The sequence below is a fragment of the Anabrus simplex genome, chromosome 2, assembly GCF_040414725.1.
Source record: "Anabrus simplex isolate iqAnaSimp1 chromosome 2, ASM4041472v1, whole genome shotgun sequence".
NCBI classification, from domain to species: domain Eukaryota; kingdom Metazoa; phylum Arthropoda; class Insecta; order Orthoptera; family Tettigoniidae; genus Anabrus; species Anabrus simplex.
In genome coordinates, this window is record NC_090266.1 from 250298766 (window position 1) to 250325741 (window position 26976).

Genomic DNA, 26976 nt, shown 5'->3' on the forward strand with positions numbered 1-26976 from the left:
CTTCGTCAGTGTTCACTCAGCCATTTGATGTCTACTAACTGACACGAGAGGCAGCGGTACCGGTGAAAGAAAACAAGCAAAATGGTTGAGGAAGTCGTAACGCTGACCTCGCGTTCAAATACTTGTAGGACATCCGGCTGCGGAGTAGTCACCATGGTAGACCTAAGGCTCTCCATGCACTGTGTAGGCCACTGGTTTGGTTTGAATAATAATAATAATAATAATAATAATAATAATAATAATAATAATAATAATAATAATAATAATAATAATAATAAATATTAATTAATTAATAATTATTACATTATATAATGTTATTATATATTATATATATTATTATTAATATTAATAATAATAATAATAAATTATTATTATTATTATTATTATTATTATTATTATTATTATTATTATTATTATTATTATTATTATTATTATTATTATTATTATTACCTGGCGTAGGGGTTACCGTGAACAACAAGGCGGTTCCCCCAGGGTGAGGCACTTGCTTTGCACTTCACTTGGCTTGACCCCTGCGAATACCTCAAATGTGGGTATCTCTGGCGTGTAATTTTATTAATAATAATATTTTATAATTGAAAATGAAAACCTACAACCTGTTTTCCAGTTTTTGACCGGGTCAGGGATGTAATGAATGAATCATATATAGGCTGTTATTACGATGGGGTCGCCACTCCCAAAGTGATTTATATTAATAAGTGATAGATGCTATGAAATGAGAATGGAGAGTGTTGCTGGAATGAAAGATGACAGAGAAAACCGGAGTACCCGCAGAAAAACCTGTCCCGCCTCCGTTTTGTCCAGCACAAATCTCACATGGAGTGACCGGGATTTGAACCACGGTATCCAGCGGTGAGAGGCCGACGCGCTGCCGTCTGAACCACGAAGGCTCAATATTCTATTATTAATTAATTAATAATAATAATAATAATAATAATAATAATAATAATAATAATAATAATAATAACGCATGATAAGGAGTTTTCAGTTATTCTGTTATTCTGAATCCTGAGAAATTTAGCATTTCTTTGTTGACGAGTAACAGTATTTGGAAACCTAATAGAACCAGTTGGATTTCTGTACGGTGTTACATTAAATGTATATTCCTTATGTCGCTGATGAATGATGATACAGGGAAATACTTTGGAACAACTGAATTTGTGAATGTTAAAATCAGCAGGTGGGTGTCTACCAGTCCTGGACTCAAACCCACACCGACATTTCATCCTGCTCGTCTTGCCACCTCCCTAACGGCAGAGTACTGCTGGTCACATATACACGCCTCTTAGGCGCCGTGGTACAGCATGAGACAGTGACCTCGAAGATAGGAAGCCATTATATTCGTAATTTGGCCAAAACATATTAACGTTGCTATACTATGTTGTGGCATATTTTACGAAAACATAAAAGCATGTGATACGTGGGTACAAGATTCGTTATTTTTATCAATGGACTTCTTTTGATCATTCTCATACAACGAGCTCGTTCTGCAAGAAATGAAACCGGAAAGTTAATCTGGAAGAACATTATTTCATTTCGATACTCTGTATTGGACTTGAAGTAAGAGAAATTTGTTAACTTGAAAGCCTTTCACTTATCTTATTAATTGACGAAACATTCTATTACTGGCTTATGGTACTCCCTTTTATAACGGGTCGAGCCAGTGTTTGCTAGTATGTTATTCAATATATATTTTTCAATATCAGGTCTGTTTGTGGGCTAGTATCCCCTCTGCATGATAAAATGTGGCATTCATGATATGACAGATCAAACTTACATTGTTTGATGCGAGTGAACCTCTCGATAGCGGGTGTACATGATATCACAAATCATATCCACAGAGCAAAATATTTCACAAAAGTAGTATTACTTTCACTAGAACGTCTGCACTCTTGCACAAGCTAATTCTCATGCAGAAGCTGGAGTAAGTCTTAAACTTGACACATAAACACACTTTAGCGGTATTCGTTATCAAATCAGGTTACATGACAGATTTCACACGCGCAGTACATGCACGTCCTTAAGACTTAACAAGGGCAACGTTAGTTATCAAATGATAGTAGTATGGCATTCATGTGATCGGATCTAACACATATTCACTCATGTAAAGAACACCCGTTTTGAATGGCAATCTGGTCAAAATTCTTCCCTGTCCGTAAAATGAACCCATGTCAAGAATTTCAAAACAGATGGTCATTTAGTAGACTATTTCGGCAGTGTACTAATGTCTACTGGGCTGTCTGGCCGAGGCGGTAAAGGCGTGCTCGGTTCATTCGGAAGGACGTGGGTTCGCATCCCCGTCAGGAAATCGAAAAATTTAAGAAACGAGATTTCCAATTCTGGAGGTGCACATGGCACTGACATTCACTCAACCTGCACCAAAAATGAGTACCAGGTTCATTCCTGGGGGCAAAGGCGGCCGGGTGTAGATCTAACTTCCCCACCTCATCAAGTTCCGAGGTTGCGGATGGTGGAAGCTTTTACCTTGCACCCCTCCAAGGGCCTTCATTGGCCGTACGGAGACGGACTTTGCTCTTTGCTTTGCTTTACTAATATCTACTGGTAATTGACTTTATTGTCTGTGAGTATAGTACAGTACTTGTGTTTCGAATATAGGCACAGTTACGGGTTATTTATCTTTTGCGGGATCGCTCCATGCGCAGTTGGCTGAGCTGTAAGTTCTTGCCTTACATGTCTCGTTCCCACAACTGAAAACCAGCCGTAGCGCCGGACGGCAGGAGGTTAGGTCTAGTGCGAATATAAGCGTAGAAACGTACGTACGTGTTCTTGTTCTTGTGTGTTAATTAAGTGTTTATCAAGTGACAGTGTATTAAGTATTAATTCCTCGTAATACAGTGTATTGATTAAGTTAATATGGCTCATTTCAGCTATTTCATTCCTTAAAGGATATTTATTCACGATTTGTACGTGCGTGCAGAGTCGGTTTATGTTCGGAAACTGTTTCACGACAAACTCCCTGATATTCATCTTCCAAGCCGAAGTTCGATTCACGGATTGGTAAAAAGAAATCGTGAAACAAGAAGTATTCGTGACAAAACGCGTACACAGCCACGTACAGTACTCACAGAATAAACGGTAGAAAACATTGGACATGCTCTAGAACGTTCATCTACATAATCAATTCGATGCATATCTCAGTAAACGGGACTTTTCTGTTCCTCTGTTCGAACGGCTACAAAGTTACTGACGTTAAAACTTAGCATCTACTTGCTTGAAAAGCATGAGTTAATTTACCTATTGAGTGTTTACGTGTTTAGTAGTAGCAGTAGTAGTAGTAGTAATAGTAGTAGTAAATTAAGAACTGGCCCCGCGATATAAGGACAGAGTTCCTGCATTTTACCCGAAGTCCCGGGTTCGATTCCCGACCAGGTCGGGGGATTTTACCTGGATCTGAGGGCTGGTTCGAGGTCCACTCATTCTACGTCATTACAGTTAAGGAGCTACCTGAGGGTGAAATGGAGGCCCCGGTCTGGAAATCCAAGAACAACGGCCGAGATGATTCGTCGTGCTGACCACATGACACCTCGTAATCTACAGGCCTTCGGGCTGAGCAGCGGTCGCTTGGTAGGCCATGGCCCTTTGGGGCTGTTTCGCCATGGGGTTTGGTTTGATTTTGTTTGGTAGTTACTTAAGGGGCAATTTCAGCTGTGGACTTCTTGACTCCCGTTCACCGCGGTCAACCAGCTAGAACCGTCCGGCTCCATGGCTAAATGGTTAGCGTGCTGGCCTTTGGTCACAGAGGTCCCGGGTTCGATTCCGGGCAGCGTCGGGAATTTTAACCATAACTGGTTAATTCCGCAGACACGGGGGCTGGGTGTATGTGTCCTTTACACCATCATTTCGTTTCATCTTCATAATGACGTGCAGATCGACTACAGGAGTCAAATCTAAAGACCTGCATCTGGCGAGCCGAACTTGTCCTCGGACACTTCCGGCACTAAAAGTCATACGCCATTTCATTTCATTTTTTTCAGCTAGAACCGACCGGCCGCTACGTGTGGAGCGGTCCCGCGAAGGAACATTCACCCTGTACATTCACTTTGAAACAACATATGGCATTCAAGCTATATATAGGTAACACTCATCGGAATGTAGGATTCAATACACCAGCTCCGCACCTCGTTAACTTAGTTTATATTGCTAGTTCTTCATATGAGGTTTAAATCAAAGGACATGGTTTTGAATGGGATGGGCTCATACTCTTAAGAGCTACGGGGAAGATAACTAACTCAAATTCTACTCGATATTATTCTACAGTAGATACATTTTCCCGCCTCTGTGATGTAGTGGTTAGTGTGATTAGCTGCCACCTCCGGAAGCCCGGTTCGATTCCCAGCTCTGCCACGAAATTCGAAAAGTGGTTCGAGGGCTGGAACGGGGTCCACTCAGCCTCGGGAGGTCAACTGAGTAGAGATGGGTTTGATTCTCACCTCGGCCATCCTGGAAGTGGTTTTCCGTAGTTTCCCACTTCTCCTCCAGGCATGAGTTAATATACCTCTTGAGTGTTTACGTGTTTAGTAGTAGCAGAAGTAGTAGTAGTAGTAGTAATAGTAGTAGTAAATTAAGAACTGGCCCCGCGATATAGGGACAGAGTTCCTGCATTTTACCCGAAGTCCCGAGTTCGATTCCCGGCCAAGTTATCTCCTTACTTAAGGCCACGGCCGCTTCCTTCCCTCTTCCTTGTCTATCCCTTCCAATCTTCCCATTCCCCGCAAGGCCCCTGTTCAGCATAGCAGGTGAGGCCGCCTGGGCGAGGTACTGGTCATCCTCCCCAGTTGTATCCCCAGAGTCTGAAGCTCCAGGACACTGCCCTTAAGGCGGTAGAAGTGGGATCCCTCGCTGAGTCCGAGGGAAAAACCAACCCTGGAGGGTAAGCAGATTAAGAAAGAAAGAAGATATATTTACCATATTCTGATTGATGCATTCACGGCAAGTCATTGTAGACATGGTAATAATTTCTTGGGCTTTTGTCACGTCATAAAACGAGGTGAAATTCTTTACGTTTCGGGAGAGAACTTCATTCCGCATCTTCAGAAGGAAATCTCGTCTCTTCACGAGTAAGACTTCTCTAACACTGAAGTTTTGAGTTTATGAAAGCTTTACCGCTGGTCAATAATAACTATATATTAAGTCAAGTTCTCTGCGAAACGTAAAGGAATTAACCTTGCTTTCTGACACGGTAAAAGCCCAATATTTACCGTGTTTCTTTCCCCAAATCAGATTCAGCCGAATGCAAGGTGGTTCATAACCTGTAGGCCCTGGCCACTTTCTACAAAATTTTCGGTTCAAATAGATGCACAACTATATGCAGCATTACAGCTACAAAGAATATGTGGCGGCTTATCTCGATGTCGCAGGCAACAAGACAAAGAGGCAAGTTTTATGGATGATCGTGTATTGTTGGTTACGCGGAGAGTAAAGGGAAGTGCTCATTTCACCACAATGAACTTCGACTACGACGAACCTTCTTCAATTGTATCACTGAACCTTGGTTTATAACTCAGTGATATACTCCACAGATGTACGGAACGAACACGAAGAGTCAGAAAGATAAGTTTCTAGGTTTCTGAAACTACAGAAATTGAAACTTAGAACTTCAGTTTCTGAGGACGGAATATAAGAAGATGCGTGGTCAATATGCAACAAAATCTTGCGGTATGCCTTAAGCATAAGACCTTATTCGGTATTAAACGCTGTCGAAAAGGACGCCGAGCGTGGTGCCGTGATAAATACTGTATGAGACAGTATCAGGTTTCTCACGCAGACGACCGAAGATAAAATGAAAAGTCGTATCTCTGTTGTTCAGATTCCACGTGAAAGGGGTTCCCGTGACACTGTTCATATAAAGTTACAAGTTTGCTGGATGTTGAATGCTTCCGGTTAAACCAAAGATTAGCTGGTAAGTCATTGAGAGCTAGCCAATAGTTTCTACTTGCGTCACGGTGGTCAGTTTGTTTCTGCTTCTTGTTGTTGCTAGTTGCTTTACGTCGCACCGACACAGATAGGTCTTATGGCGACGATGGGATGGGAAAGGCCTAGGAGTAGGAAGGAAGCGGCTGTGGCCTTAATTAAGGTACAGCTCCAGCATTTGACTGGTGTGAAAATGGGAAACCACGGAAAACCATCTTCAGGGCTGCCGACAGTGGGGATCGAACCCACGATCTCCCGGATACAAGCTCACAGCCGCGCGCCTCTACGCGCACGGCCAACTGGCCCGGTTTTCTGCTTCTTCACCAGCCAAAAGCGTGCGGTCACCTTCCCAAATGATGAACACCAGAAATGTTGCCTAACTTCGAATAATTCATGGAATCGTGTGTTTAAAAACACTTCTATGCCGTTGACTGCATTGTTTCTACAATTGAAATAATTTAACTGTGAAGGTACTCATTATATCACTAAATTGTATGGTCACTTGACACATTGGCCTCTTACTTCACCAATCGCCGGAAGCACAGTCAAGTACTAAAACTAATGGTAGATGTTAGTAACTTAATTGCATTTCACGACACACTCAGTTCCCGGCTCATCCATACCTCGGAGGGACATAACTGGTTTGAAGTGTATAGATTTTAGAAAACAATCTGCTAAAGTTAAATGGAGTTGGAGGCAGACACCCAAGCTTAAAGGAATGAGCGGTACTCGGACACCTTTTGTATTGTTACATAGGCCTACTCCACAATTTAATCCACATCAACCACCTTGGCCTACTAGATTTCTTGGTAATCGTTCATGTCACTGTCACAAGTAATGAACTACTAATGCTGCAAAGCATTAGAAGTTCGAATGACGTTAATAATAATAATAATAATAATAATAATAATAATAATAATAATACTCACGTTAGTAAATAAAGCGGACCCTGCCACTATGAGAGAATAACGCTAAGATGAAGTAAAAAAATAATTTTGTTATGAAAAGGAATCTAGTATAAATATATGCCAGTATTTCGAACATAATTATGTTCTAAATTCTTGTTTTAAAAGTATACGTAAATTATTATTATTATTATTATTATTATTATTATTATTATTATTATTATTATTATTATTATTATTATTATTATTATAGGGTTCTAACTTCGAGTTTACAGGTATATTTTTTTCTTGTGATTATTGTGAAACTAGACGGAAAATATACTTTCTTGACGCCGATCAAATTAAAATGGTATTTTCAAACATGAAAAATGTCTATTGGATACCTGAAGAAAGGCTGGAAAGTTGTAGGATGTCCTGTACATAGCTGACCATATCACAGCAGGATGCCTATTCTACACTAGATGTTGTTCCAAGCAGTTCCCCCCGTCGCTCGACAGGGTTGCTAACACAGAGGGATTTTCCCACCGTGTGTGTCTAGAGTCTAGACCAACGGTTTAGAGCCATTCCCCTCAGTAACCTGTCCTTTGAGAAACCTGTTCCATTTTCAGATTTGTGAGGCGCCCTCAAGTTGGAGTTAACTGGACTTGTCCCAGGGGGGCATGAAATGATCCAAACCTTTTGCTGAAGTGTAGGAGGACTGTAAACACATTCTGGAAACACTTGACGACTCTTCCACTCGACTTGCACATTCCTTGTGTGCGAGGCTACGAGCCTGGCGCACCTCACACTTCGAAAAGGTACTCCAATCTATACTTGGAGTTGTATAGCCCGGGGCTACTGCCAGGCTAGCCTCAAAGTTTCCTTGCTTTCACATTTATGCTTGTCCTAAACCAGAAGAGACCGACTGTTGGTTGACAGGCTGTAAGCCCCACATGCTAGCACTCTTCCAAATGATCAATATGTTCTTTGTTTTCCTTCATCGTGAATTACCAGACAATACCGAGAAGCGAGCATGTAAACAGGTGGAATACTGCATTCAGAGGCGAGGTGTCAGTGGTGAAGGATACTATTTTCCATTAGTGTTCCAGATTTATTGTACAACTTGATGTTGTATGCCATCGCTAACAAATTAGTGTCTGTGATTGTATCAGTAATGTCATCTAGCGGAGATAAATGGAAACAGGAATCACAGAGTACACTTAAATTAACAACAAGGGTCAGTGTAATATTTCTGTTGAAAAGTTTTGGCGGCTTGGGACATTGTAGGCCTTCATATTTTATTTTCTTCTGGCTTCACAAAATTAGGGCATTCGAGGTCCAGGCTAACAACCCCACCCACCCTTATGTCATTCCTTTTTTTCCCCGCCGCATTCTTCGAGTGAATGTTCCTTCATATTTCTCTTCACATTTAGATAGTTAACATCTTCGTGATCAATAGGGGCTAACGGGCATGCGGTTTTGCAACTTATAAAAACAATCGCGACAACCACCACCACAGCCAGTTAGTTCGTTACCACGACGAATGAACACATTGTTACGCCTCGGACGGTAAAAATATATCGGGTATAAATGATTGAGATTGGATTTTCTATAATGTTTTCTTTTTGGTGCCATTTCTTGACGGATGCAGTAATTTTAGTAATTCGTCACTGTTGTAAGTGAATTATGTTAAGAGATGTAGGTAAGGCAAATAGTAACAAAAACACTGAATATGATAATAAAGTATCACAAACTGTGACCAACTGCTCTTCAACTCATAGGGTGTTTGAATTGTTGTGCCTGTCTGTAATTGTTTTTGTTATTTGTTTTACATCAGACCGGCCTTATGGTGACGATGGGGTAGGAAATGACTAGGAATGGGAAGGAAGCGGCCGTGACCTTATTTAAGGCACAGCCCCAGCATTTGCTTGGTGTGATATGGGCAACCACGGAAGAGCATTTTCAGGGCTGCCGACAATGTGATTCGAACCCACTATCGCCCGAATGCAAGTTAACTGTTACATGACCCAAACCAAGGAGCCAACTCAGTCGGTGAATCTGTATGTGATTTTAAAAGCAGTATTGAGAAATGCATCCTGATATTTTAAATGCGACAGTATCTAACAATATCTCTGGTTAGAGGGTGCAAAAATGCCAGGTAAACAACAATTAGGAAAACCTCTCGAAAGTCGTCAATGTTTGGCATCGAACCATAGCACACTAACTTCATGACCCTCTCAGGATTCGTGATTTTGCACAATCAGTTTTGACTGCATGGCGACTGTCAATTAGTAACAATACGTTTGACATTTCTTATTATTTAAATATTCACACATAACCAACTAGACTTATTCATACTCATATCTGATTGCGTCCCTACTCCTCCCCTACACAAGTGTCTTGAGAAGTAATCTAGATGCAGGTGGAAAAGATCGACTTGGTTCCGCCAGAAAGATACGGATACAACACCTCGTCAAAAGTTTGAGACCACGCTAGTTGGCCGTGCGGTTAAGTTTGCATCGGAGAGAGAGTGGGTTTAAACCCAAGTGTCGGCAGCCCTAAAGATGGTTTTCCGTAGTTTCCCATTTCCGCACCTGTACATTAAATAAGGCCACAGACGCTTCCTTCCCACTCCTAGCCCTTTCCTATCCCATTGTCGCCAGGAGACCTATCTGTGTCGGTTCGAAGTAAAGCAAGTTTTAAAAAAATCAGAAATTTAATAACGTGTCTACCACGTATGGAGGGAGAGACATTTCTGAACGGGTTCACCGAGCTTGGAACAGAATGAATACCAGATTGACACCAGGCGTAATGAGAGTTACGATTTGGATTTCATACAAAAATGGACGACCCTATACTGTATGTACATATTTCTCTCGCTCCTTGAAGGACAGGATATGCACCTTCCATATTGGTCAAATGAATCCCTGAAACAATTCTAGAATTTGTAAGAAATGTTGTAGCTGAATTTATTTTCTATTGTTGAAAAAAATAATATTACTAGAAATGATACGTTTTTCTTTGCCAGTAGAAAGTTTTTAAATATATGCTAGTGGTATCTTCAAATTCGGCAAATAATAAATTAGCACCGCCACGTTTTGTGCACCAAAGTGCCTACAGAACGTTGCAACGTAACATACTAGTAAATATAATAATAATAATAATAATAATAATAATAATAATAATAATAATAATAATAATAATAATAATTTTATTGGTTTTATGTCCAAATAACTATGTTCAAGATGCCGATGTGCCGAAGTTTACCCCACAAGAGTTCTTTTACGTGCCGGTAAATCTACCAACACAAGGCTGACGTATTTGAGCATCTTCAAATACTACTGGACTGATCCGGGATCGAATTCGCCAGCTTGAGCTCAGAAGGCCAGCGCTTTACCGTCTGAGGTACTCAGCCCGTCGTGGGATGTTTGAATGTTTTGAAATGCCACTGGCCTGAGCCGGAATCGAATCCGCAAAGTTTGTCTCATCAGAAGGCCGCTGAGCGTGGCCAGTGCATACAACCGTCCTCTGACAGTGCTGGTTTTGAATTCTCTTCCACAATCTGCCGATAAGACTTCTCCAGGTCAAGCAAACTTAAAGTCATGAAGCAGAATTGGTTTTGAACTTATGATCTGGAATATTGACAGCCGGGCTGAGTGACTCAGACGGTTAGGCGCTGGCCTTCTGGCCCCTATTTGGCAGGTTTCATCCTGGCTCTGTCCGGTGGTATTTGAAGGAGCTAAAATACTTCAGCCTCGTGTCGATAGATTTACTGGCACGTAAAAGAACTCCTGCGGGAGTAAATTCCGGCACCTCGCGTCTCTGAAAACCGGAAAAATGTAGTTAGTAGGACGTAAAGCAAATAACATTATGATCTGGAATAGTGACTGAAAAGTTTTGACCAAGTAAATCATTTAGATAGACAGTAGAATAGAAGTAGCGAGGAATATTCTCATTCTTCCGTAGTTCCCACAGCACGGATTCAGGTTACCTGACGCTACCGTACTTAATACCACTCGTCACATTCCTACGTGAGTGTATGTACTGCATTACGGTGGGCCAATACAACGAGGCTTATTTACTTTATTGAGACCACCACACAAGTAGCAGAAGTAAAGGAGCATTAATACTTGGCCTTGAACTACAGAGAAAGTCCCTAGTGTTGTCTAGCATTGCTAAGTAGTACGATATTACGGATCTGAATCCAGTACAGCATGGTACGTCATATCGCAACTGTACAGTGTAACCAAAAGGATTTTCACGTCCAGTGTCAAGCACGTAAGCAGCAAGGTTGAATGATTCAATTCCGAGAACAATGAAACTTACTTTGCTATACTGTACTTTTTCAGACATTTCCTAAATTTATTGCATGCACAGGATAACTTAGAATTTAATATCAGTTCCAGTAGAATACTCCCTACATCACTGAACACATTCGTAAACCGGCTCAAAATTCTTCTGCACCCAGATGAATGTTCCTGGTCCTACATACTATGAACTTCGACTTGAAGACCAAAACCCCCTTCGGCTAAAACCTCGTCTCCCTCAAGGTTTATTACTCCAAGCAACTGATCCAGAAGATGAACAGGGATGAAATAAGTGTGAATGGTGTTTTGTCCTTCAAAATAAAGGATAAGTGTAAACAAATGGTAAATGTAAATACTAAAATATATTATCATTATATGTCCCATTGCATCCGGGAGATAGTGGTTCGAACTTCACTGTCGGCAGCCCTGAAGATGGTTTTCCGTGGTTACCCCATTTTCATACCATGCAAATGCTCGGGATGTACCTTAATTAAGGCCACGGCTGCTTCCTTCCCACTCCGACCCATTCCTATCCCATCGTTTTCATAAGACCTATCTGTGTTGGTGCGACGAATTGTAAAAATAAAATAAAAAGGAAAGTGCCCCATTGTCGTCGATCTCCTGTAAGCAACTGAAAAAATAATTAAGAACTTTTCGACATAAATTAACCATGAATTGTACTCGAATTGATATCCGTGAGGGGTCCGCCAGAACTGAGCTCCATCTAGTGATATCCTTAGCAAGCTTGATATATTTGTATTTTTAGTTCCTTCTGTGATCGCTAATCTGATATAGCAATATATTTGGCTGAGAGATTAAAGGAAACTTTCAAAAAAATGTTCTCGTGGTGACTACCCTAAATCTAGACCCACCTGGATACAACAGGGCTCACTGTTATACATGTCAAAATAACACGGGTTAGGAGAGAGGCTAGGAGCCTCCGTGGTTCAGACGGCAGCGCGTCGGCCTCTCACCGCTGGATACCGTGGTTCAAATCCCGGTCGTTCCATGTGAGCTTTGTGCTGGACAAAGCGGAGGCGGGACAGGTTTTTCTCCGGGTACTCCGGTTTTCCCTGTCATCTTTCATTCCAGCAACACTCTCCATTCTCATTTCGTAGCATCTATCATTCATTAATAAATCACTTTGGGAGTGGCGACCCCATCGTACTAATAGCCTATATCTGCTTCATTCATTCCATCCCTGACCCGGTCAAAGACTGGAAAACAGGTTGTAGGTTGTAGGAGAGAGGCTGTTCAAACAGAGCAATTTAAAGCGGTCACCTATACTCATGGATGTGCGTTTGTTGATTCATATTAAAGAGCGCTTAAATTGTGAAATAATTCATTTAAACAGATTTGCTAGAACGTTAAAAAATAACACTTATTAAGGCTAGCTTCCGTCACTCTGGTGTCGTCTAGAACCCGAATGTCCCGATTCCCAGAAGTTCCGTGCTGTTTCCCGAATAAGTCCTACCGTATTGCTGGCGTATCAAATCAATCAAAGTTCATTCTTGCTGTAGATCCTAGTGGTTACTTCTTCCCCATTTTCTCGTTCTTCTACGATCTCTTTTATCGGACTTGTGAGCTCATTGGTAGTTCCCTTGTAATTTTTCTTCTAAGACAGCAAAAGCAAAGCAGAGTCACCTCCGTACAGGCCATGAAGGCCCTTGGAGGAGTGGAAGGTAAATGCTTCCACCATTGTTAACCTCGGCAAGTGATGGGGTAGAGTGGTTAGCTCCACGCCCAGCCGCCTTTACCCTCAGGAATTAATCTGGTACTCATTTTTGGTGTAGGCTGAGTGAACCTCAGGGCCATATGCATCTCCGGAAGTGGAAATCTCATTTCTTAAAGTTTACGACTTCCTGACGGGGATTCGAACCCACGTCCTTCTGGGCAAACCGAGCACGCCTTTACCGCCTCGACCAGCCAGCCCCCGCTTCTAAGACATCGCTGGTGGTATTATCCTAGACAGTGTAAGACATCTTGACATCTTCAGAGTCTATATTATTTTACTCTGCGTGTCAGACTATTCGCAAGGAAATACAACAGGTATCTTCCGAGTTTGTTCCGATTCTTTCTAGTACCATGAGGAGTGCAGAAGATTGCCAGACAGGCCATGACATTGAATGATCTATCAATACAACAACGACCGAGCTCGATAGCTGCAGTCGCTTCAGTGCGGCCAGTATCCAGTATTCGGGAGATAGTAGGTTCGAGCCCCACTGTCGGCAGCCCTGTAAATGGTTTTCCGTGGTTTCCCATTTTCACACCAGGCAAATGCTGGGGCTGTACCTTAATTAAGGCCACGGCCGCTTCCTTCCCACTCCTAGCCCTTTCCTGTCCCACCGTCGCCATAAGACCTATCTGTGTCGGTGCGACTTAAAGCAAGTAGCAACAACAACAACAACAACAACAAGAAGTTATCCTGTACAAACCCTTGAAAGTGTGGGTAGGATTTCGATTGTGGAAAAAATCAACGTTAGCAATTAATACTTCTATGAGTCGGCATGCAAGACATCTGAAATGCAACCCAAGCTCAATTTCCTCGAATTGCGTACTGCGACCACTTGACCACAGTTTTACAGCAGTGGAGCGATCCGGCGACCAAAAGAGAAGATGACGATGACGATGACTGCTGTTTTAAGCGACCACGCCTTTACCACCTTGGCTAAGGACGTCCCACGGTTATGACACACATATGTATTTCATAAATCTGTACTGTACGAAACTTTATGGTGGATGGAAGTTACAGGTAATGTTAAATACAGTATGTTACTTCATCAGACCAACTCCGAAAGGAGGATGATGGATGAAGCCTCACTTAGCGCTAAGGTTCAGGAACGTGCCAACTGGTGAGGCGTACCACCCCGGAGGTGACGATTCATAGAACAAATGAACTGATAGAGTGAAAATGAAACAGTCACGGACAAAATCCGCCCGCCATCGATTTGTCCGCCACAAATTTATCACATGCAATCATCGAAATTTGAATGATGAAAGATGATCTGAGTCATGGAATGCCTCGTCGGTAGATACAGAGTGGGTCTTGGCCCATAAGTGGCCACGGCTGGTCCGTGGTCCAACAGATCTGCACTCTGACCGGCCAACCGAGCTGAGGAGGGGCAGCCACGGCTCTACCGTGGCTCTACGAATCGGGAGACGGGACAGGGCTGGACCTCACGGCTGGCCCCAACCGTCGGCTGTCCTGAGAATGGTTTTCCGTGCTTTTCCATTCTCCTGCACTAAGGCGAATGTCGGGACAGTTCCTAGTATACGCCACGGCCACCAACCCCCTTACCTTCTCCGACCACCTCCTTCACCGTAACAAATCCCTCGGCCTGAGAGAAGGCGTCACCCTTTAAGAGGCCGCCTCCCTCATCAGGAGAGGAAGGAATACATTTTAGGAGTATGGAATGCCGTGCACGTAGCTCAGCCCTTGTTAATAATAATTTCGTGTGGCTATTTCTAGGCGAGTGCAGCCCTTCTAAGACAGACCCTCCGATGAGGGTGGGCGGCATCTGCCATGTGTAGGTAACTGCGTGTTATTGTGGTGGAGGATAGTGTTATATGTGGTGTGGCACAAGCACCCAGCCATTGGGATTAACCAATGAAGTTTAAAATCCCCGACCCGGCCGGGAATCGAACCCGGGACCCTCTGAACCGAAGGCCAGTACGCTGACCATTCAGCCAACGAGTCGGACAGCCCTTGTTGAGACAAACGTCCAACACTTCATTTTCTAGCATCGCTGTTTACTCACGTACTTCATAGGAGATCTAGATGACAATTGCTATTCATTTGCAGAAGCCGACTCTCCAACCGTACTGTCATAAATCTAGTGTAATAGCCGACCAGCAATAAGGATATAAAGCCGCAGGTAACACGGAGACCAAGATGATGTAATTCTCGGAGTAGTTACACATATCCTGAAGTCTCATGCGAACCATCAGTAAGGTCATTATCAATACCATGCAGCCCTTCGTAATCCCGTTCGCTTTATTTTTCTAGTTTACACGTATGGTCCCTGTCTCTTACACTGAGGATGCAGTTCGATTCTCGGCTTATCCGGGGATTTCAATCCTGGTCGGAGAGTTCAAATGGGCTTTAAGCAGCTTCGGGGACATAACTGACAAAATAATCGTTAAGGGGAATAACGAGCTTCAAGAAAGTACATGTTTACAAACATTTTTTTTTTTTTGCTATTTGCTTTACGTCGCACCTACACAGATAGGTCTTATGGCGACGATGGAATAGGAAAGGCCTAGGAATGGGAAGGAAGCGGCCCGGGCTTTAATTAAGGTAGAGCCCCAGCATTTGCCTGGTGTGAAAATGGGGAACCACGGAAAAACCATCTTCAGGGCTGCCGACAGTGGGGCTCGAACCCACTATCTCCCGATTACTGGATACTGGCCGCACTTAAGCGACTGCAGCTGTCGAGCTCGGTATACAAATATTTTAATACAGCTTTGCATACTTAAGATTACTATGCCATACTTAATTGTAAAATAATAATAATAATAATAATAATAATAATAATAAAGCAAAGAAAAGTCATCTCCGTACAGGCCATGAAGGCCCTTGGAAGGGTGGAAGGTAAAGGCTTCCACTATCCGTAACACGCGCTAGCCCAAGTGCCTGTATAAGCAGTGGGGGAGATGGCTCTGGAGCAGTTCAGCTGGGACAGGAGGCCGAGTCAACTAAACTCACCGTTGCGAACCTCGGGCAACCCCATGCACCGAACCCCAGCTACGGATCGTCGGAGGATGTCCTCAGGTCGTCCCTCACGCCAGACGACATTGTCCTACAGAGTGATCAAACGTGCTCAAGTCACCAAGGAACGTACCAGAAGTACTGGAGAGCCTTCCCGTCGATCACCACAGAGATGGGGTAAAGTGGTTAGCTCTACGCCCGGCCGCCTTTGCCCCAAGGAATTAACCCGGCACTCATTAATAATAATAATAATAATAATAATAATAATAATAATAATAATAATAATAATAATGGTTTTACTTTCTTCTAACACTTCTTGCCGTTTTACCAGACGCTGATATGCCGGAATTGTGTCCCGCAGGAGTTCTTATACGTGCCGGCGAATGTACTAACCTGAGGCTGGCGTACCTGAGTACTTTTACCACCGGAATGAGCGAGGATCGAATCCGCCAACTTGGGGTCATTCGGCTTGTGTTCTACCGTCTGAGCCACTCAGCAAGGCATTTATTATTCTTCTTCTTTTTATTATTATATCCTGCTTTGTTTGGGGGAAGACTTGGTGTAGTGAAGTCGGATCGATAGACCTCCCCGCCATTAATGTAATGTAAGTTAATGTTACTTCAAAGGTGGTCACAAATGCGTTTGAAGGCTTGTAAATTCTCACTAGAAATCGAACGTAAGTCCTTTTAATGTGGAATCTATTACTCCAGCTTCATGATCACGGAAGCGGCCGCGTATTTTGAAAGAACACGTTCTAGATACGAGTCATCATACGGCCTTCCTTACGCCTTGTTCTGGTCGACTGTTTGGGCAAAGTTTTAGAATAGTTGACATCTGACTAGGAGGCTCAAGGTTATGCTACTGTTTCTGCCCAGGTTTAAAAAATAATGAGATGGTCCAGTTTTATGCAGATAAACAGTAACTATGCTGTAGCAGATGGATTTGAATGAATCTGAGTAGTTTATTAGGAGCAAATTCCTGCCAAAAGCGACAGTATTGTAGCTATCAGCGGTCTCGATGAGGATTCCTAGTGCTAAGTTGAATTTACTAACGTTGCTGAGGAGGTTATAATGGCTCACTGAGAACTTACTAGGTTTGTAGATCTGCGAATCAAATTCCATTGCTGCCTGCGACCAATATTGCTTGGTAACTGCACCATAAGGAGATGGCCAGATGGTACTATTATCTAGTATCAATGCTGTTATTCCAACCCCAACACATGTGTACGGTCTCACAAGCACGTTATACTGTCGGCAGTACCTAAAGGAAAGACAAGCAACAGTAACAAAATATTTATTAACTAACCAATTCTTAGAAGATTTCTTCTTTCCTACGACTACCTATTATTCATATCTCCCTTGCTTTTTCCTTCACCAGGGGTTACCTAGCGTGGTGGTAAATGGTGCTCAGTTCACCCGGAGAAACATGGGTTCAATTTCCCACCATGAACTCGGAAAACTTTAAAAACGAGCTTTTCATCTCTGTAGAGGCACAACGACTTGAAGTACACTCAGTCTACATAAAATATGAGGACCAGGTTAATTTCTGGAGGCAAAGGCGACTGGACGTAGAGCTAACCACACTCTTCCATTTAGTTCCGAGGCTGCGGATAGTAGAAGACCTTACCTTCCACTCTTCAACGGGCCTCCATGGGCTGTAAGGAGATGGCGTTGCTTTATTTATTTTTCACCTTTTACTTTCAATGGTTTTCTTGTGTCCCAAGTGAAAGAACACTTTGGATATGACACCAAACCTCGAGAAAAATATTCTCGTCATGCAAAATCTATAGGTATTATTACTGTTCTATCATTGGTCATTCTCGGAGAAAGTAGCAATGCAAGATGGAATTCATTGGCTTTTGGCCAATTCAATGTACCATACTTCCTTAATAAGACTTAAGTACCGGTATGATGTAGATGGAGTGTTGAAAAATATTTCATAACATTTCGCTATACTGAGCATACTCAAACATACAGAAATGCGTTTTTTGTCTGTTAAGTCTTAAACTCTTATTTTTAATTTCCTCTTCGTTCTTGACTTCACTCTCAGGTTGAAACGCTGGGTGGTGACCATTCGATCCCTAGGTCAGTAACAAATCTAAGATTAATTTTGAGCGACTAGTCACTCAGACAGGGGGATACAAATGATGATGATGATGTTGATGATGATAATGATGATGATTGTTGTTCATGGAGTAAAACATATAGGTCATCGGCCCAGAGAAAACAAATAAAAAGGTAATAGGTACATTTTCCGCTCTCTTTCACTGTAGATTTATTTTATTGTTGCGTCCCACTTCTGGTCCCGGGGAATCCCAGGGTGATTCATGATATGTAGGCCACGGCTACTTCCCTTCCATACATAAACAAAATTAATCTCAATAAACACACACCATGCGTGTGCCCCAGAACCAGAGGTTGTCAGACCACACACGTTCTACGTAGACGGCCGTCCGTTGACTAAAATGACCTAATTTATCTACATGAGGCATAAAAACAACACAGACAAAAGGGTGTGTTATTCGTCCGCCAACTTTGGAACATACCCTTCTATGATACAAGGTAGAACTGGAAAAGGTGATCAGTCTGTCGCACCACTTGTTTTGAATAAAGGGGTTTAAAAGGACGGAAAAGAAGAAATTATTTATAATGAAAATCCGCAACCTGTTTCCGGCCACTCGACCGGATCACGAATGGAATGAATAAAGCCCCGATCTAGCGGTAAGCACAGGAATTGTGCCAGCTGGCGAAGCCTATCGCACTCCTCTGGGGATATGATTAATATCTGACAGATGAAATGAAATGATACTGGAAAGTATTACTGAAATTAAAGATGACAGGGTAAACCGGAGTACCCGGAGGAAAACCTGTCCCACTTCCGCTTTGTCCAGCACAAATCTCACATGGAGTGACCGGGATTTGAACCATGGAACGCAGCGGTGAGAGGCTGGCGCGCTGCCACCTGAGCCACGAGGCTCTATCTAAATTTATAATAATAGTAATAATATGGTATCAGCTATTATATGCAGGCACTTTTAAAAATGTAACACCGTTTACGTTGCCTGCGTATCAATTTGAACGTTCCGTTTACTCTATAAGATGAGAGAGTAAACCTTATCCCTATTGGGCGATCTACGGCTGAGATTTAACCAATTATTTTTCTTGGTTAATCACTAAATCACTAAATCTTTTACATGTCCGCCTCCGTAGCGTGACGGTTAGTGTTATTAACTGTCGTCCTCGGGGGCTCGGGTTCGATTCCCGGTACTGCCAGGAATTTAAAACTGGCAGGAGAGCTGGTATGTGGTTGAAATGGTACATGCAGCTCACCTCCAATGGAGTGTGCCTGAAAAGAGCTGCATCACCTCAGGATGAGGACACGAGTTTAGTTTACTTTTAATCTTTTACATGCCGACATCGTTCGACATGGTGAGTCGAATAGTCGAATGGACTTTTTTTCCATCGTTCAAAAGTCCAGTTGACTCTGCCGAGTTTGAACCCGCGATCATGCGATTGGGAAGTGTGCTGAGTAGTATCAGGCAGAACAAAGGAAGACGAAAGATGAAATTAAGTCTTCATCGAGCTGTCTGTACTGAGATGTATCATAGGCTAGAGAGGTAAAACCTATAAGAGAACCTCACCTACAAATTACGCATTTCTAGCATTTATGTAATCATGTAAATAATTTTATTTGTGGGGTTCCTTGTGTGAATGGTCAGCGTAGTTGCCTTCGGTTCATAGGTTCGATTTCCGGCAGGACCGTGGATTTGTACCAGCACTGGTTAGTTCCTCCAGTTCGGGGGCTGAGTATTTGTGACCGTCTTAATGCACATCTTCGTTAATTCACAGCATATCACACTGCTAACGCAGGAACACGCAATAATAAATACATCCTCCAATCACATAGGGCTAGCGTAAGGAAGGGCATCTGGCAGTAAAACAGGCTTAATCCACATTAGTGCCGACCTCCGATAGCCAGGAAAGAGGCCAGGAAAGAATAAAAATATATAAATAATTTTACTTCAGTTTGAGAACAGTATAATACCATTTTAGCCGTACATTTCCAGAGAAATACTACGAGCAGAGCTGTGTAACCAGCCAGTAAGTTAACACCCTACTAACCCCAAAACCCCATGGCACTACAGCCCTTGAAGGGCCTTGGCCTACCAAGCGACCGCTGCTCAGCCCGAAGGCCTGCAGATTACGAGGTGTCGTGTGGTCAGCACGACGAATCCTCTCGGCCGTTTTTCTTGGCTTTCTAGACCGGGGCCGCTACCTCGCCGTCAGATAGCTCCTCAATTCTAATCACGTAGGCTGAGTGGAACTCGAACCAGCCCTCAGGTCCAGGTAAAAATCCCTGACCTGGCCGGGAATCGAACCCGGGGCCTCCGGGTAAGAGGCAGGCACGCTACCCCTACACCACGTAACACCCTACTGGTAGACCATAAAAAGCTTGGCTGAGTAGCTCAGACGGTTGAGGCGTTGGTCTTCCGACCCCAACTGGCTTAGTCCGGTGGTACTTGAAGGTGCTCAAATACGTCAGCCTCGTTTCGGTCGATATACTGGTTCTTAAAAGGAATCCTGCGGGACCATATTCCGACACCTCGGCATTTCCGAAAACCGTGCAAGTAGTTAGTGGGACGTAAAGCAAGTAACCTTAACAGAATATAAATATCGATTTTTCGAAGTGGTAGGACTCTCTCAGTAAAGTGAGAGGGAAATGCATGTCTCTGCAGTAAGATTTTCGTCGCTTGTAGGTAGTTACACAAATGAGGCTGCCATATTAATTTCGTGTACTGTCGTACCTATCGTGAAAGACTGTTCAGTAATATTCCAGGCTATGCGTGCACAGTCAGGAAGCTAAAATAGGTGGTTATACAAGGGGATTAGCCTTAATGCAGTGTCATTACGAAAATTAACGTAACAACTCGTTCCTTTCTCTATGTTCCTGATGTCCCTTTCGTGGACTGAAGTCGAGAATATGGAGAACAAATAAGCAGCTCATTTAATGGCTTACTCTTGATATACCATCGCAAGATAAAAGATGGAATTACTGTACTAACAGTCTGCTAAGGCTGATTATCTCGTGCATCAGAATTCCACGGGCTTCAGCTTCCCATATCAGTCATGTTAACTGCTATATCCCGGAGAGGTGGCTATGAGACCGAATATTACTGGTTTTGTACTATTATTTTGCTAGTGGTTTAACGTAGTCCTAACTCAGAAACGATGGGATAGAAAAGACCTATAACTAGGAAGCAAGGAGAAAAAAGAAACCAAACCTCATAGCGCAAAATTTCCGAAGGGCAAGGGCCTACCAAGCGACTTCTGTCCAGTACGAAGGCTTACAGATTACGAGGTGTCGTGTGGTCAGCACGACGAATCCTCTCGGCCGTTATTCTTGTATTTCTAGACCTGAGCCGCCGTCTCATCGTCACATAGCTCCTCAGTTGTAATCACGTAGGCTGAGTGAACCTCGAACAAGCCCTCAGGTCCAGGTAAAAATTCCTGACATGGTCGGGAATCTAACCCGGAGCCTCCGGTTGAGAGGAACTCACGCTAACCCTACACCGCAGCGCCGGGCTAGGAAGCAAGGTCCATTGCTTAATTAAAGTACATTCCCAGCATTTGTCTGGTGTGAAAATGGAAAACCACAAGAAAACATATTCAGGACCGCCGATAGTATGGTTCGAACACACTATCTCCTGAATTATGCTTATCAACTACACAGCACGTTCGCGCAGTTAACTCACACGGTTAGTTAATCTGAATTAATTGTTTTCTGTGGTGGTTGGTTATGTGGTGGTGTGTGCTATGAAAAGGTGTGCTATAAGTGGAACCCACACTCAAGTCCCTGAACCAGGTGAATTAACCAGACTTCACTAAAATCCCCGGGACTCTTTAAACCGACGACCACTGCGTTGACCATTCAGCCAAAGTGTCGGACAATTCTGAGCATCATGTAATAATTCCAACTTAGATTCAATAGAAATGTTCGGCAAGGAAAGATCATCCATGTTATTAGTCTGATATAGGTAACAACCTTTAAATATGTGATGTCGGAAAATATGGTCTTAAACAAAGTGTATCTCTCTGGAAGGGATGCTGGCCCCGTGGTGTAGGGGTAGCGTGCCTGCCTCTTATCCTGAGGCCCAGGTTCGATTACCGCCAGGTCAGGGATTGTTACCTGGATCTGAGGGGTGGTTCGGGATCCACTCAGCCTAGTTGATTACAATTCCGGAGCTATCTGGCAGTGAGATAATGGTCCCGATCTCGAAAGCCAAGAATAACGGCCGAGGGGATTTGTCGACCACACAACTCCACATAATTTGTAGGCCTGCTGGCTGAGCAGACCAAGGCCCTGTGAGGCTGTTGCGCCATGGGGTTTTATTTGGATTCTGGAAAGGAAATGGTTCAGAATGCTTGTCTTAGTGGAACTCTCTGGGCCACACTGGCACTCGATGGTAGTTCTGAGTGTAATCTTCTTAGTCAATTTGTCACACAGTTCCTTATGACTTCCTTGCTCCTAAAATGTCAATAGCGCTTACCTCTTCCTTACTACGAAGAAGTACACATATAAAAGAAAGGAAAGAAGAGAAAACAAAATGCCATGCAAACATAGAAAGAAATCTCTCTGGAAAAAACATATTAATTGCATTATACTGTACAGAAGAATATTGGGAATTAGGTCACAAAAATCTAACATTAACAGATGATTAAGGTACGTGTGGAAGAGGAGATATTAAATGAGAGTTCTGATGACTGATTGTTTCCCTTTTTTACAATTGGCTTTACGTCACACCAACACAGATAGGTCGTATGGCGACGATGGGATAGGGAAGAAGTAGGATTGAAAAGGAAGTGGCCGTGGCCATAATTAAGACACAGCCCTAGCACTTGCCTGGTATGAAGATGGGAAACCACGCAAACCATATTCAGGGCTGCCGACAGTGGGGTTCGAACCCAATATATCCCGAATGCAAGCCCACAGCTGCGCGCCCCTAACCGCACGGCCTTCTCGCTCGGGTGATGACTTATTGGAGTAGATTCGTATTCAGGTAACATACCTTCAGGTACGTATAATACGTTATGGGAATGGTGATGAAATACTGCGGAGAAAGGAAGAGAACGATAATAAATAGTCGATAGATAGGACAAATTGGTATTACTCTTCAATGAAGTAAAGAATAGCAGAGTGTAACGATACACGAAAGTGTTGACATTAACATGAGTAGTTAATGCACATGAAGACTGCATTCGAAAGATGGTAGGTTCGAACTCCACCTTAGTAGCCATGAATATGTTTTCCTGAGTTTTCCCATATTTGGTTACAGGCGCGCCGCTTTGAGCTAGCGGGTTTGAATCCCACTGTCGGCAGCCCTGAAGATGGTTTTCCGTAATTTCCCATTTTCACACCAGGCAAATGCTGGGGCTGTACCTTAAATAAGGCCACAGCCACTTCCTTCCAACTCTTAGGCCTTTCCTATCCTATCGTCGCCATAAGACCTATCTGTGTCGGTGCGACGTAAAAACCACTAGCAAGAAAAGTTCCCATATTGCATTAGGCTGTACCTTAATTGAAGTCAAGGCTACTTCTTCACTAATCCAGGCCTTTCTCATCCTATCGTCTCCAATATATATCTGAGTTTGTGCGATGTAGCCGATGTTAAACCACCAACAGAAAGTAAAGAAGAGACGTGAAGACTACCTAATTTTAGAACGTCTGGAGACTATTCATACACAAGGTGTCTGCATATTAGAATATTTATGTGCGAGGAGTTTCACATAAATTGACAGGGTCATTGTTTCTAAGTGTAGTTCTGTTAACACCAAGAAAATTCCTTCTGTCGATTAATTATTGCATGTATCACGTAAAAGTCCCATAATAGCGCTTGTTCCACGAAACAGTGTTGCCAATATTGAACATTTGCAAGCACCATCATTGTTTCTCAACAACACTAACCATAAAGTGCTAAAGGTTGCTGACTTGCATGTAAACATGTCCCAGAACTCAGTTTAGCATAGAAAGGAAGCACGGCAAATCTTCCATATGAACTGTACTCAACTGATCTTGTGTTTATCTCCGAAGACAATTCCAGTTTAAAATCGGTGTTGTTCCACGCTGTACTTGAAATAATTAGACACAGCTGAAATGAGAAAATAGGATGACAGAATCTGCATTAGAGTTCAATGAAACTGCATTGCCACTCTGCTGATAGAGAGTAACATTCATGAACTCGTGTCTAATTACTCAAACGAAGAGTACACATCTCAGATGTGCTATCGTTTAATCGGTGTCTTTCCGCTTCCAGGATAGTGGGGTCGATCACGCCTGAGACCGCTGGCATTTGAGGATATGTTAATGCGACATCTGTATGTCATTGACTTCCAATACTTTAAAGAACTCCTGCTAGACACAGTGCCACTGCAATTGAATGGCCGTTGAGCAAATAATACGGACATTGTTAATCAACTTAGTGACCATATTTCTAAAAAATATCAATTTTGTGGCGTTAGAAAACACATATCAACGCGAACGGAGCAACTATGTTTCGATTCAAAAGCTCCTATAAAAATTATGTATTGATATTTCAGGGGAATCTTTGTCTGTGGGTGGTGGCTCTTTGGCTAAATGGTCTGAGTTGAGGCGTTTCGTTCAGGGGATCCCGGGTTCGATTCCCGGCGGGGTCAGAGATTTTAATCGCGTCTGATAAATTATTTTGACTCCGGGACTGGGCGTTTGTCCCAAAACTTTCCTTCTCATATTTAGACAACGCACTGCTCTACCAACTATTACAGAAACACGCAGTACTGACTACACACCTCCATATAGTGTTGGCGACAGGAAGGGCATCCGGCCGTAGAACGGGGCCAAATCCACGTGCGTAATACAGTTCACACCCGCGACTCCACAGATGTTAGAAAAGTGGTAGAAGAAGATGAAGAAGAAGATATTCAAATTAGTGACATTTAGGTCCTTAGTATCCTATACCTGTCTGGCCCTTTGGCTGCTTGGTCAGCGTAATAGCCTTCGGTTCAGAGGATTCTGGGTTCGATTTTGGAGTGGGCCGTGGATTTTAACGCCGTCCTTTTAATTTCTCAGGCTCGGGAACTGGGATTTGTGTTGGTCTTAATACACATATCTTCATTTACACATAACATTCTACACAGCCAACCACTATAGCAACACACAATAATTAAGTACATCCCATTCCTTTATGAGTCTGCGTCTGAAAGGGCATCCGGGCGTAGAACTAAGCCATGTTCAGATTCGCAACAAAACTCCTCCAGGGTGTGTTAAAAGCGGTAAACAAGAAGTATCCTATACCAACTCCTTTCGTGAATCCCCTGACACGGCCTGTTTAATTAATGAAATACGAATATTAGTAGGTTACACATTAATTCATTTAACTGAATTGAAATTTCTAGTTGGTTTTTAAAAATCAATGGAAAGAAGCTATTGTGCATTTTTACATGACTCTTGATATCGTAATCACAGACAGTTTTACGTGGAATCGAACCAGAGGGATCCACATGCATTGGCCATGATTCGAACCGCACCACCTTGGTGGGAAGCCAGTAGGCTATCGCGTCTCAGGCCGGCTCCATGACTGAGTGGTCAGCTCATTGGCCTTCGGTCCTCGGGGCCCTAGGTTCGACTCCCTGGCGGATCGAGGAATTTTAATCTCAAATTGTTAATTACCTTGGCTCGGGGACTGGGATTTTGTGCTGACCCCAATATCCTAGCAACTCAGACACCAAACACAATATTATCCTCCACCACACCAATATGCAGTCTCCCATACATGGCAGATGCCGCCAACCGTCGTCGGAGCTGTTGCCTTACAGAGCAAGGCCTTACAAGGCCAGCAAATAGCCACACGAAATTTCAAAAATCACGCCCCAGCAATTCTTTCTTTCTTTCTTAATCTGCTTACCCTCCAAGGTTGGTTTCTCCCTCGGACTCAGCGAGGGATCCCACCTCTACCGCCTCAAGGGCAGTGTCCGGGAGCTTCAGACTCTGTGTCGGGGGATACAGCTGGGGAGGATGACCAGTACCTCGCCTAGGCGGCCTCACCTGCTATGCTGAACAGGGGCCTTGTGGGGGGGATGGGAAGATTGGAAGGGATAGGCAAGGAAGAGGGAAGGAAGCGGCCGTGGCCTTCAGTTAGATACCTGGAGGAGAAGTCAGAAACCACGGAAAACCACTTCGATGATGGCTGAGGTGGGAATCGAACCCACCTCTACTCAGTTGACCTCCCGAGGCTGAGTGGACCCCGTTCCAACCCTCGTACCACTTTTTAAATTTCGTGGCAGAGCCGGGAATCGAACCCGGGCATCCGGGGGTTTCAGCTAATCACACCCCGGCCGGGTCGGGGATTTTAACCTTAATTGGTTAATTCCAATGGCACGGGGGCTGGGTGTATGTGCTGTCTTCATCATCATTTCATCCTGGCGAGCCGAACTTGTCTTCGGACACTCCCGGCACTAAAAGCCATACGCCATTTCATTTCATTTCAGCTAATCACACTAACCACTACACCACAGAGGCGGACCGCCCCAGCAATTAATCCCTTAAATGGGTATCATGTATGAGTTCGTAGTGCGAACGGAGTCCATCACCTAGGGACGTGGATATTACTAGTATTTTATGTAATAGAGGCGAGGAATTCTTCTTGGTGACTCTTAATGATGAGTAATTTTATAAAGATGATGCAGAGGTTCAGTTATTATACAACAATAACAACAACAACTACCACTACTACAACTACTACTAGTAAACCCTATTTAAAACCTCATAAATTCGTAACTATAAGAACTGACTTTAGAATTAAAGATTTCATGAAGAACTTTAAGAACTGTTTGTTCAGAAGCTTCGACTTTTTAATCAGTGTGGAAAATATGGAACATTTTCAACTCAGTGCCAATGAAATGCCTAGATTTTGTAGCATAACTGAACAGAAATCTATGTTATATTTCACTTGCTGTGTTCACCAGAGTTGTCGTTAAGGAACATGGTATCTGTTTAATTCGTTCCCTGTGCAGAATGTCAAGCAATTTTTAACATTTTGTGGATATTTTCAGAAAGCCTGCGGAAGGAAAGGCGCACCGTAGGCGTCCCTCACCTA

The 26976-nt window shown here is 43.2% G+C and overlaps 1 protein-coding gene and 1 non-coding gene across 2 annotated transcripts in view; one reads left to right on the top strand and one right to left on the bottom strand.

Annotated features, from left to right (window-relative positions):
* ths (thisbe) overlaps positions 1–26976 on the bottom strand; it is a 485206-nt gene that overhangs the window by 446137 nt on the left and 12093 nt on the right. The window lies entirely within an intron of this gene.
* Positions 443–598, top strand: LOC136865037 (U1 spliceosomal RNA). Its single transcript, XR_010859429.2, has one exon. It is a non-coding gene; the product is annotated as a U1 spliceosomal RNA (small nuclear RNA).